The sequence below is a fragment of the Pinus tabuliformis genome, chromosome 5_1, assembly GCF_031772625.1.
Source record: "Pinus tabuliformis cultivar Carrire ecotype Pingquan chromosome 5_1, CPIR1, whole genome shotgun sequence".
Classification (NCBI taxonomy): domain Eukaryota; kingdom Viridiplantae; phylum Streptophyta; class Pinopsida; order Pinales; family Pinaceae; genus Pinus; species Pinus tabuliformis.
In genome coordinates, this window is record NC_142305.1 from 903,413,374 (window position 1) to 903,427,130 (window position 13,757).

Genomic DNA, 13,757 nt, shown 5'->3' on the forward strand with positions numbered 1-13,757 from the left:
ATTCGCTCTCCTGTGTAGCAGGATGATTAGTTCTCTTGTGAGGCCTGGATTGACGTGTTCTCCATGGTGATTGTAGCAGGATTGATGTGTTCTCCTGTGAGGCCTGGATTGATGTGTTCTCCATGGCGGCTTGGATTGATGTGTTCTCCATGGCGATTGTAGCAGGATTGATGTGTTCTCCTGTGAGGACAGGATTGATTAGTTCTCCTGTCGAGGCATCCTACCCATGCAGTCTGGGACTCATGGGAAGTACCTCTCATCTGATCAATGAGCAGGAAAATGAAGTTAGGGACCATAGTAGTACCTATGGACGCATCATTGTATCTACCATACTCCCTACGCTAGGATGACTTCCATTGATCTGGGATCAATGATACTGGTTTGGGACCAGTGGTAGGAGTTGTACCATACTATAATGCTAACTTCGGGTCGGTTGAGACTAGTCTGGGACCAGTGGTACATACTCTGAGATTGACTTCGTGTCAGTGCAGTACTGGTCTGGGACCAGTGAGAGTGGTACATACTATGACGCTGACTTCGGGTCAGTTGAGACTAGTCTGGGACCAGTGGTACACTCTCTGAGACTGTGATACTAGTCTAGGACCAGTGGTAGGAGTTGTACCATACTATGACGCTGACTTCGGGTCGGTTGAGACTAGTCTGGGACCAGTGGTACATACTCCGAGATTGACTTCATGTGAGTGCAGTACTGGTATGGGACCAGTGAGAGTGGTACATACTATGACGCTGACTTCGGGTCAGTTGACACTGGTCTGGGACCAGTGGTACACTCTCTGAGACTGCAATACTGGTCTAGGACCAGTGGTAGGAGTGGTACTTACTATGAAGCTGACTTCGGGTCGGCTGAGACTAGTTTGGGACCAATGGTACGCACTCTGAGACTGACTTTGAGTCAGTGGAGGATGATACTGGTCTAGGACTAGTGGAGTTGTACTCACTATGACGTTGACTTCGAGTTGGTTGAGACTGGTTTGGGACCAGTGGTACATACTTTGAGAATGACTTTGAGTCAGTATGATACATCCTCGATCATTTCTTCTTCTTCATAATTCAGACAAAAGTAGAGAAGAACATAACAATGCAAGAGCATATCAGAACAGAGCAAAACAGTACCGATCAGTACAGGGTAGATCAAGACAAAGAAGAACAGGTAGAATAGAGTAGAGCAGGGCAAGGGTTAGGATGTACAGGGCAGTGCATTTGATGGATGAATAGTAACGACCGATAGACAGATTGCAGATGAAGTTCTCCCTAGTTGAGAGGGAGTGTTAAAATTGGCAACCAGGGAAAAACTTCATGTGGGTCATCTTATTCATGGCTGATAATATTTTTATTAGATTCCTCTCGTTGAGAGGTGTAGGATTGATATAAAGATCATCCGATTCCGATAAGTATTCATGGAGATATGAATTTATTTTGATTATAGAATTATTGTCAAGCCGACCTACAACTCATGTAGGCTCAAAAGCCCAACAGTCGCATCTATTCAAACACCAACGTTGTGTATAAATATAAGAGGAATTTTCCTCATTTTCACTCACTCATCTCATCACATCTCTCTCTCTCTCTCTACTGCGCAGAAACGAGTCTCTTCTCTACTGCGCAGAAATGGTCTCTCTCTCACACATGTGAAGCTAGAAGCTGTTGAAACTGAAGCTGCAACTGCAGAAGTAAAGATTGACTTGTGTGGCCTAGAAGATCTCCTCTTTGGAACTGCGTTGTAGGTTGATCTGAACCTCCTCTGAAAGCCGCAACTTTTGGTTGTGGAATGAAGTCAATCCGACGAACGGTTTGCAAGATATCGACTGCCCTAGTTTGAATCCGAAAACTGCTGAAACTGAAGCTGCAACTGCAGAAGTAAAGATTGACCCGCATGGCCTAGAAGATCTCCTCATCTAAACTGCTTTGTAGGTTCATCTAAAACTCCTCTGGAAGCCGCAACTTTTGGTGGTGGAATGAAGTCAATCCGATGGTCGGTTTGTGAGATATCGTCTACCCTAGTTTGATAATGAAGCCACCAATGCTGATGCTACTGATCTAGGGTTTGCTACTACTGATATGAATCAGATTTATTGTACTATTTCTCTTTGCTGAATTATTGAAGATAAAAGAAGACTTGATCAAAGGGTTTCCCCACACATTGTGGAGTTTGTCCCTGGCTAGCCGCCACATCTTGTGTCTCTTGTCTTGGCTTGTTTTTTGTCGATCGTTTGATGTTCTATGTGCGCTTAGAAAAAGAAGTAAACTGTTATAAGCATAGAAAATACCATAACTTAACATTCCTCAATAGGATGCTTTCCTACACATATCACAAAACTATTAATAACCTCAACATTTGTAAGACATTCACCTAAAAGATGCTTCTTTCTACATTTTGGACAATAAATGGACAACGATTCTTGTTCTTCTGCTAGTTTTTGCTTAAATTTTAAAGAATCTATCTGCTTACTAACAATATTCATAATTTCAGTTTTCATATTATCCATTTTATTTTCCAAACCAATAATCATAACATCTATAGATCCAAATATGTTGTTTCTAGAATTGCTTCTAATTCCCTTACCAGATCTGGATTGGTTACATGAAAACTTCCTACACAAGTCACAAATTTGGTCAAAGAAAGTTGAGCAATGTCCCCCTGTCCTAACAAATTCAAATTATTCCTAGAATCATCCAAAAGTCCTCATAAAAATAAGGTTCTAATAGTGCTCATGTCAAATTTTTCTTTGACCTTTGAAGGATATACAAAAATATTTCAAGGTAATCCTCCAAATTCTCATCATCATTTTGTGTGATAGTAAATATTTCGTCCCGCATTTCTTGCATCTTACAATATTCTTGATATTTATTTATAAAAGTCATCTTCATTTGATCCCAAGAAGTGATAGTGTTTCCTCCCAACCCCATAAACCAGTGTAAAGTTGAGTCTTTAAGGGTTGCAAGGAAAAGTTTTAACTTCTGGGCATCCAATGAATAGTCATAGCTCCTACAAAGTATGTCAAACTTGAAAAGAAAAGAATCAGGATCCTCATGTACCTTACCATGGAAATGTGGAAGAACTGAAGGTGGAATGTTTTTCATTTGAACGATTGCATCAGGGTCCACAATTGGAAATCCAAAGGTGGACTATTCTTCCAGTGGCTGATTCTCACCAATCTCTTCACCATGACATCCTTGTGATCTCTCATCCTCCTTCCTACAAACAAATTCCCCCCTGTGGACTATGAAGGTTGACTGCGTTTCAGGTTTAAATTTTCAGCCTCAATAGTCTCCCTCTTCCTTACCAATGGTTGTGATAACCCTAAGTTGTTGTCTCTAGAATCCAGGTGTAGAGTACCATCCTAGTTGGTCTGTGTCTGTTTGGAGTTGTTGCCTACAACAAAAGGCACACCACGAGAAAATATTTCTGATTTATCAATGTTTCCTTTGTCATTATTGGCCTTCATACGCCTACCCTTCCTAGTCATTCATTTTAAAAAGAAAAATGAAATCAGAAAAACCAGGGACTATAAAAACAATCGCTGGAAGAAAATCAATTCAATCCAATTTAATGTCGCAACTAATAAAAAACACACTGATAACACTTTGGAAATTCACTTCTCTTATTAAACAACAAAAAGAGGCACACCTGCTAAAAAAACATATCATAGAAATTTAACTCTAGTGTTGGAAAAAAATGTTGAAAATATTACCAGAATCTCCCCTAGACGCCTCCCTAGTAACAAAGCCAAAATTTTGGGTTGTAGTATTAGTTATGTATTTATCTCAACATTCACTTGTTAATCTGGATCAGTAAACACAACATTATTTGTGCCAGAGAGACTTTGATTATCCTATTTACCCTATTGTTTCAAATCAAAATGCAAGAAAATTATCGAAAGGTTCCACTGAAAATATCACTCTTTAATCAAATCGTTAAAAGGAAGGAAGCTTATTCAACTAAAACTACCATCAACATTTCATCCTGAACAATAACCCCAAGCTTGCAACCAAACTAAGCAATATGAATGTTTCAACAAACAATTCACTGTATCACTCACTCCTCATCCAATCCCGTAATCAAGTTCATAAAAAAACGTTAACCCAAATATTCTCTTGAGGTAAATCACACCTATTCAGAACATTCCTTAACCTTTCTTAACAAAAAAAACCCATAGATGCCAATGTGTGTAAAAATCACCAAGACATTAACACAATTGTGCAATCCAAATGAAATCAATCAAATGTGTTGTTAGGAAAAACTCATAACACAACTTGAGCTCACACCATAGTTTTTCTTTCAAAAGTTAAAACTCAAGGCATCAAATGCACAATCCTAAACCACATAAGCATAATCTTCTTCTATTTCATTAATAGATTTTGAGAAATGCCTTATTTTACGAAGGTGCTTGGACTTAATAGCTTGCATATATTGAAATATCCCTAGCCCTGGATTTAGACAAAGAAAACTTGACAACAAAATTAGGGAAAGGAGAATAATAATCGAAGAGTCCTTTAAATGCAAAGACAAACGAATAACCAAAGTGTTGAATCTTCTCGTTAAATAGATACCTATCCATGCAACCCCAATTAAAAATGATATATGACCAAATAGATTTGAAGTGATATGTGGACAACATATAACTGATGAGATCAGGATTCATTAAGGAGTTGAAACTAATGTTATAGTTCTATTCGAACAACAAACATAGTCACCCCAAAGCTCTAGGTATTATAATAAATGTTCCTCACTTTGGACGGACTCAAATCATGCACAACAAGTAGACACCACTGATGGAAATCAACAAAATGACTACACTTAAGGAAATCATAGTTTCTCTGTCACCCAAGATCAAATCCAAATCGTATAACAATCAAATAAAGTGCAATGCCCTTAAATTTTACCCAGAATGTATAACAAAGTAGATCCAATCACTTTGAAAATAGATAACAATCAAACAAATGAAAACAAAACATGACCAACCAAATCTGAATGCAAACAAAAGATGCCCCTATTTAATGGCTCGTCTTATAATATACTCTGAAATCGCTTAACAAATGGCACACACACCTTTGATTAATCATTTAAACTCCACCTGTGATCTAGGTTTAATAAATTTATTCAAAAAATTATTGTGAGCATAAGTATCATATCCATGCTTATTAAAATAATACAACAACACTCACATAGAGAATTAAATTCCTTTATCAGATCAACCCAAATGCACAGTAATGTGATTCAACAATACACTCAACACATAGATCTAGAAGAAATAAATACAACGGTTGTGGATCTGGGTCGGTGGACCCAACCAAACCAACTCTCACACCCTATCTAAAAGGTTACCTCACAGAAAATGTGAATCAATGATGCATAATAATACACAGAGGAGTGAAACCTAGCAAGGAGGTAGCTTATGTTAACAAACAATGATTAAATAATGAACTTGTCCAGCTGAAGAGAAAAACTTCTCAACACCATCTCCCTAGTTTCGCTATCCTGGCCTAGAGTCGAGACATACAATTTATACATATTATCTTCTAAGAAAGAGGAACTATTGGCCTACCTTACAGTAGAAATAGTTGGATTTGAGATCTCATCTTTTGCCAAAATAAACCCTAATATCGTAGACTTAGACAATAGAGAGTTGAAACTGTTTGTGTGGCTCAACTGTTAGAGGTTGGTCCTGCTTCCATGCACTGTTTCCAATGATGGAGGGAAACATGCGAACTTTCCAAACTTCTTGTAAAAAAAACCAATTTCCAACTCATTCACTTGAAAAGTTGACTCAAATAATGGTACAAGAAAACTCTGAGGTACATGTACTACATACATTAGGATTAGTGGCTTGTATAGAACACAAAAGTTTAGAAAAACACACAAATTGAATTATTCCGACATTAAATTAAAGATATGCCTATCATCTTCTTAAAATATAATTTTTGCAACACTTTCCTCAAAACCACATCAAAATAAGAGGCAAGCACCATAGGTTTAGGCCAAAATTATGTAAAACAAGGGTGGGTAAGGTAGAAAAATATGACATTTCTAGCACCCAACAGTATCTAGGAGAACAATTAATTGGATTAAAAACCTTGGTTTAAATGGATTATCTTGGTTAATTATGTTAATCAAAATTTAAAATAGCAACAAATAGAAAATAAATAGAACAATAACATAAGAAAGACAATGCAACTACATTATTGTTAATTTATGGCATGTTCTATGCTTAGTGCAGTTTACTTCAATTTCTTCTTATTAGCCACTGTTAATAAATCACATTAACATAAAGTAAAGCGCTGATAGAACATTAATAGATCAACAAAAAACAAGCCAAGATAAGAGACACCAGATGTGGCAGCTAGCTAGGGACAAACCCCAATGTGGGGAACCCTTTGATCAATTCTTCTATAATCTTCAATAGTTCAGCAGAGAGAGAAATTGTACAAATGTATAGTTCTTTAATTTATGGCAGCAGTAATAAAAACCCTAACTAACACGTGTAATGTTGTTCAAACAGTCCACAAATGACCTTGAATCAACCTTGGTCAACTTGGCCTTCAACAACAATGAAGTTCAACCAAAAACAATCCAAAAGAGATGGTCAAAACAGGTCAATGCATTGGCATCCCTGCGGTCAACCCTAACCAGTCAGCGCTGGTCAATTCAGTGGTCAAATCAGGTCAATGAATAACAGATCAGAATTGCAGCTTGCTTGCAGGAGACTCCCCACACTAGGCCATAGTAAAAACATCTCCCTCGCTGGTCAACACAGTCATCCCTTGCTTGTTGCACCTAGGTCAACCACAGTCAATGTTGGAACAAACCTGTGCCCTCCTCCTAGTTGCATCCATCTTCCTTGTTGTGTCCTCCTTCTCCTATGTGAGAGATGTTGCTCCTTGTTTAGCTAATCAAGTTATGAGAAAGAGATAAGAATGTAAGATGAGATGAGATGAGTTAATAATGCCTCATCCTCTCTTGTATTTATATGAAACGTTGAGCATGTGTGCCACACATTTAGCTGCTGGTTGACCTTGACAATTTGTCAAGTAATTACAAATAAATTCATATCTCCATAAATACTTGTCGGAATCGGATGATTGTTAGATCAATTCTACACCTCTCGATGAGAGGAATCCAAGAAAAATATCAGCTTCCATAAATAAGATGACCCACATGGAGTTTGTCCCTAGTTGCCAATTTTAACACTCCCTCTCAACTAGGGAGAACTCCATCTGCTAATCCATCTGACCATCGGTACTATCTCTGTCATTAAATGCATTGCCTTGAACTACTCGGCTCCGCTCTGCTATGCTTTGTTGAACTATGAAGAAGAAGAAATGATCGAGGATGTATCATACCATCCTCCACTGACCCGAAGTCAGTCCCAGAGAGTGTGTCATATCACTCTTACTGATCCCAGATCAATGGAGGTCATCCTAGCATAGGGAGTACGGTAGATACCACAATGCGTCCATCAATAATACTACTATGGTCCCTAACCCCATTTCCCTACTCATTGATCATGTTATCACTCAAGGAAAAATATTTTAAATCCTGAACATCATTTTTTTTTAAATTTCTCAAAGGGTTCCTGTGGATGGAAGTCCCGTGTTTCTTCTCTATCAGGATTGGGATTTTGGGCTTATATTTCTCAAGATATGGACAAAATTGGTATTACTGGGTCAAATGGCACCTCTTACAGATGACAACTGGTGAATAAAGTTCGAGCAAGTCAAAGCGGATGGGTTTTCTTGTAAAACAATCATGCCAAGTAGCGATCAAAGAGCTAAAAAGTTGGATGACCCCACAAAAGGTGTCAACAAACATGACTGTCTTCCCCTCATCAACTGAAATTGTGCCAGAGCCATTGGGTGCAGCACTGATTATTTCTGCCTGGAACTATCCACTTTGTAGTGGAAAAATAGGAAGAATTGTGATGGCCGCAGCCGCAAAACACCTTACTCCTGTAACTTTAGAACTTGGAGGAAAATGTCCAGTTATTGTTGATCCAACAATAGACTTAGAGATTATGGAGAGGCGAATTATAGCTGGCAAGTGGGGATGTAATAATGGACAAGCATACATTTCCCCGGATTACATCATAACACTGGATTCATTTTCTCATTAATTGATAGAGGCTCTAAAAGTTATTTAAAAAAAAAAAAAATCTTTGGAAAGGATCCACCTCAGTCAGCAGACTTGTCTCGTATTGTCAATTTCAGTCATTTTTCACATTTAACAAGGCTCTTGGATAATCCAAAGGTGTCAGATAAAGTTATCTATGGGGGTCAGCGAGATGAAAAGCGACTAATTATTGCTCCTACTCTCTTTCTGGATGTTCTAATGGATTCCTTGATTATGACAGAAGAAATATTTGGTCCCTTGCTTCCAATAATCACTGTGCAAAAAATGGAGGAAGCTTTGGAAGTCGTAACTTCTTTGCCAAAGCCACTAGCAGCATATCTGTTTACAAAGGACAAAAAGTTTGAACGACAAGTGGTGGCAAGCATTTCTGCTGGAGGAATGGTTTTCAATGACACTGCTATGCATCTTACAAATCATCATTTACCCTTTGGAGGTGTTAAATAATCGTGGGATATGGATACAACAGAGAAAATAGAGACCTCTAAACAGAAGGAGTAAGGAAATTCTCTGTTCAAGGTTGGGAATCACCAGCGGAACTGCTTGAACGGATTGTCACTATTGATGATCTTTGGGTTCATACAGGGGACGCAAATTAATAGGCTTTTAATTTAAATTCTGATTGCTGAACCTGATCCAAATGACAATCAAGAAGGCTATGCTGTTGGTAGATTCAAAGCAATTACTGAACCAGATCCTGATGCCAGCCTCTCAGAACAACCAGACACAGTATATATCATTTCTAGGCAATCAAGTGATGTGTAGATAGTTGGTTCCAGTTCTGTCGGATCAAATCTTAATTATGGAAATCCTGTTACAGAATTGCAACACCATATTCTTGGTTCTAGACTGAACAAACCTGTTGTAAGTGATTTTGAATCCATGCAGTTAAACCTAGAACACGAAGATGCAGATTTGAGAAGAATTCAAGAGTCCACAGCTGCTACTTTTGTGCGCCTTCAAGATGCTATTCAAAAGCTCAAGTCTCAGATGCCACCTGTTGAAATTTCCCCTGTTATTAGAACTCTGTTCACTATTCTAAGGAATGTCATGGATCATCTAAATGAAACCAAATCCAGTTGCTTGCGCAAGGCTAATCCTATATTTCAATGATCCATTCCAAAGTATCAAGTTGTTCTACAAAAGAGAAGTCGTTGTTCTTGTGTGTACTGGGGTATAATTTCTATCATGAAGGAGCATTGATAGAGGGTAGGAATTATGACAGAGTTAGCTCCTGTTGGGTATGTAGGGATCAGCCCTAAATGTATTCTTGGATTAAATAAGAATCACGGGGAAGAAATATCTCTACGGCTAAGAACAGATGATCTTAATGGATTTAGAAACTATGAGAGCATTAAGAAGACTTTATTGCATGAACTTGCTCACATAGTACACTCAGAACATGATGCAAACCTTTTTGCATTAGACAAACAGTTGAATTAAGAAGCTATTGACTTGGATTGGACAAAGTCGAGAAGCCAGAAATTAAGTGGGTTAAGGCATGAAGCTGATGTGGATGAGCTCTTTTCTTCCCACCAAACTTACAGCATTAACAAGCTTGGAGGGAATCCTTTACATTCTGTGGTAGATTCTCGTGCTTCTGCAGTAGCTGCAACACTAAGACACCTTGAAAATTCACCTCCTTGTCATATTGCATCATTTGAAGATATAGCTAAGTCAGCGGGAACAATTTCCTTAAGGGAATCACACAACAAGTAAGGTTATGTCACAAATCTTGATGATTTACCTTGTTTCAGTTTTGAATAGCTTCAAGGCAGTTGAAAAGGATATTCAAATATAAAGAGGTCCAGGACAGTCAAAAATTTGATATTAGAACTGTGTCTTGTGATTACATAGCAGTTTCATAGCGCGCTACGAAACTATTGTAGGAGATACATAATCAAAAGCTGCATAATTAACGTTCAGTCAACCAAATTTTGAAGACTTTTTCAATCAGCGTTAAAAAGTTTTTGTCATCACACATGTACATGGGAAAGGATTACAACACATGAAGTATGTGGCACTCCAATGGATTGTTGACTGATTCATGGAGATCAACATGGTTAATTACTTCTGAATATCTTTGAGGAAACCAAAAGCATAAAAACAGGGGCAGTTTCCTGTTTCTCAGCAGAGGTAAAGGGATAAGACATTAAGGACCAGTAAGAAGCTTCGAACATCCACCACAGCTAAAGCTGAAGGAAACCACTTGTCAGAGAATGGATCTTGATTGTAATTAAGGCTATTATTAGCATAATATGGAGTTAGACTCCTATTTGATTTAGATCTCTAGAAAGTCTAGTAGCAGTTTGTTACATTTAATAGGCAGTTAAAATTTGAATAGGTGTCATTAGAAGTAGATTTCGAGTTCCCCTCATGCTTGAGGAGGAATCTCAGTTAGGTAGAAGAGCTCTATATATAGGAGAAAGTGCAATGTAATAGGGGTTGGAAATTCATAAAAAAAAAAAATCTCTGATATTTGGCTTATGTAAAGACTCTGTTTTTTGGTAATATAATACTGGCTTATGCTTCTCAAGAATCATAGAGAGTTCAATGTATGAGTTTCTTTTGCTGTCTTTTCATGTTATCTACAGTGTTATGAGTATTTGATTACTTAGAAATCGCTTACAGTGTTCTAATTTCCTTCATATACTCATAAACTGCCTTCTATGTGTTTGGTGTGTTCTACATATATTGAAATCTGAATGCCTTGACTTTTATGCAAAGCCAACCCTACTGTTAATACTGAATCATATATGACTCCATAAGCCCAATGGATACTTGTTAGTTGTGTTTCCACCATTTTCATTTTTCTTTGTTTCACAAGAGTTAGCCATCTTAATCATAATCAAAAACCTTTAACCCTTTGAGAGAGCCCTCTCAGGCTAAGGAGGCTAAGCCTTAGCTAAAAGATTGGTTTGAAACAGTTACTTGAAGTCTTCCTGGTCTGCAGCCTTCCAGGGCCTGATTTTGAGATAACAGATCAGATGAGAGGTACTTCCCATGAGTCCCAGATTGCATGGTTAGGATGCCTCGACAGGAGAACCATTCATCTTGTCCCTAAATCACCACGGGTTATCACAGGGGAAGGCTGAACCTTTCACCCTATACATAGCACACCACTAGGGGAGGGTGAGTCGCCTTGTAGTCGCATGTTGCTCCAAGAAGTACCCCACGCCCCCCGGAGCCCCAGAGCTTAGTGCATCCATCATGCAAGACCCTCATAAGAGGGTCTCTCAATGACTCCAAGTCGTTCTCGGAAAGTTAGGAATTTGACCTTTCCCAGGGGCTTCATCAGAATGTCAGGGACCTACTCATCTGTACTGATATGTTGGAGCCTTATTGCTCCCCGTTGTACCATATCCTAGATAAAATGGTACCTGATATCGATATGCTTGGAGCGATCATGAAATACGAGATTCTCTGATAAATGAATCCTGTTCTGGTTGTCACATAGGATCACGGTAGTATCCAATGTAATTCCAAACAGCTCACTGAAGAGCTTCCCCAACCAGACAGCCTCACAAGAGACCATACTCACAACAATGTACTTTGCCTCAGTGGTGCACAAAGCCATTGACTTCTGCTTCATGCTCATCCAGGATATCGAAGCAGATTCCAAAGAGAAACAACACTCGGAAGTGCTCTTTTTGTCCAACACATTGCCTGCCCAATCAACATCAGTATATCCATGTAGTCTCACATCTCCGGCATTGTATCTCAACCCATGAGTGATTGTGCCATGAAAGTATCTCAACAGATTCTTAGCACTAAATTTCCAATGTGAGTGGTGAGGCTTAACCATATGTTGACTCAACGTGTTGACTGCAAAACATATATCCAGACGGGAGTTCACCAAGAACATCAATGCTCCGATGAGTTAACGATACTTGGTAGCATTTTGCAAAACAGGTTCGGCAGCACTACCGCTTAACTTCTTGAAGTCAAGCTCTATCGGGGTAGTCACGAGCTTGCAGTCCACTAGACCGAATCTCTCCAATATCTTCACCACATATTTTCCTTAAGATAGGAAAATATCCCTTGACTTCTGCTAGACTTCTAGTCCTAGGAAATAGTGCATCAGTCCTAGGTCCTTCATCTCAAATTCGGAAGCCAACTCCCCCTTACATTTGTGAATGAGAGGGTCTACACCTATCAAAAAGAGGTCGTCAACGTACAACACCAGTATGAGACGTTTATCATATTCAACCTTAAAGTAAAGGTTAGGGTCGGCTTCACTCCTAGTGGATCCTAACTTCATCAAGTAGCTATCGATTCTCTCATACCAAGCTCAAGGTGCTTGTTCAACCCATAGAGGGATTTATTCAACCTACATATGTGAGATTCTTGATCATGAATCTCAAATCCTTCGGGTTGTTCCACATAGACTTCCTCTTTGATAGAACCATGCAAGAACGCAGTCTTGACATCCATCTAATGTAGGTTCCATCCTTGCGAAGCAGCAAGGGCTATGATTGAGAGGATGGTGGTATATCTAGAAACAAGTGCAAATATCTGGTCATAGTCTATACCTTCCTTTTGAGAGAAGCCACGAGCGATAAAATGAGGCTTATACTTTTCAGCACTTCCATCAGCTCCATGCTTTATCTTGTAAAGCCATTTCGAAGTGACAATAATTTTGTCCTAGGGTCCGAGGACTATTATCAATCAGAAGTCTTCCCTAGAAGTTATAAAAAGAAGGAATAATCCGAGGTAACCACAAACCTAATCTTTTAGACTCGGGTTCTAGCCAACCTAGGTCTAGAGAGGGCTCTCTTTATAATTTAACTTTGTTTTGGTGGGATTTTAGGCTAGTTCTTAGTGCTCATAAGGTTTTGAATTTGGTTGGGTGGTGGAATTCTAGGAACAGATGGACAGAGCAAGGCTTTCAAGCCATTGGGCTATGGAGTCAATCAAAGGATGGCTTAACTGGATTAGATCAATCACTAAAGGAAGAGTTCACAGGGCAGGCTAGAAAAGCAAAAGGAAAATCTTCAGGTTCCAATGGATGAGGTAGTCCTAACCAGGGTGAAAGGGCAATGAAGAATCCTTAGACCAGGATCAAGATGAAGAGCAAGAAGTGATCATGAGAAAAGGGCAACTAAGAATCCTTTACTATAGACCTAGGGGGAACTATGGAAGTAAGGGAGCAATTAAGAATTCCCAGACTAAGATATTTTAGCAGAAAACATTAAGAATGTAAACAGTCAAGACAGAGAGCATTCAAGCCAATTCTGAAATATCATTCCTAGTTTAACATTCAGATTTCATAGAGACACATATGATTATTAATAAGCACAAAGAGAAACAATAATACACATGAGAGAGAGAATACTTATTTGATTTTTGCTTTACACAAGAATCCTGCAAAATGTCTTTACTTTATTCCTTGATCCAGCAAGCTAATCCAGTCTTGATTACAATAGCTCATTAACTCGAGAAGAAAATGTCTATAGAAATGTCTTTGAATCCATCCTAAATACTTCTAAAGGTGAAGTATTTATACAAAAAATATTTACAAAATATCTCATAACAATTTGAGAATTAATCTAGGAAATCAAAATATCTTAAAGCATGAAGATAAAGAGAGATGGAAAACTACATCATGTTG

General features: G+C 38.5%; 1 long non-coding RNA gene and 1 pseudogene across 1 annotated transcript in view; one reads left to right on the forward strand and one right to left on the reverse strand.

Annotated features, from left to right (window-relative positions):
* The window catches only part of LOC149167734 (uncharacterized), a 35,265-nt gene extending 25,796 nt beyond the window's left edge, over window positions 1–9,469 (reverse strand). Inside the window, exon 1 of the long non-coding RNA XR_016260961.1 lies at window positions 9,006–9,469. This is a non-coding gene — a long non-coding RNA (uncharacterized LOC149167734). The remainder of the gene's footprint in view (window positions 1–9,005) is intronic.
* On the forward strand, window positions 7,746–9,013 carry LOC149167735 (aldehyde dehydrogenase family 3 member H1 pseudogene; annotated as a pseudogene).
* Window positions 9,470–13,757: the final 4,288 nt, after the last annotated feature.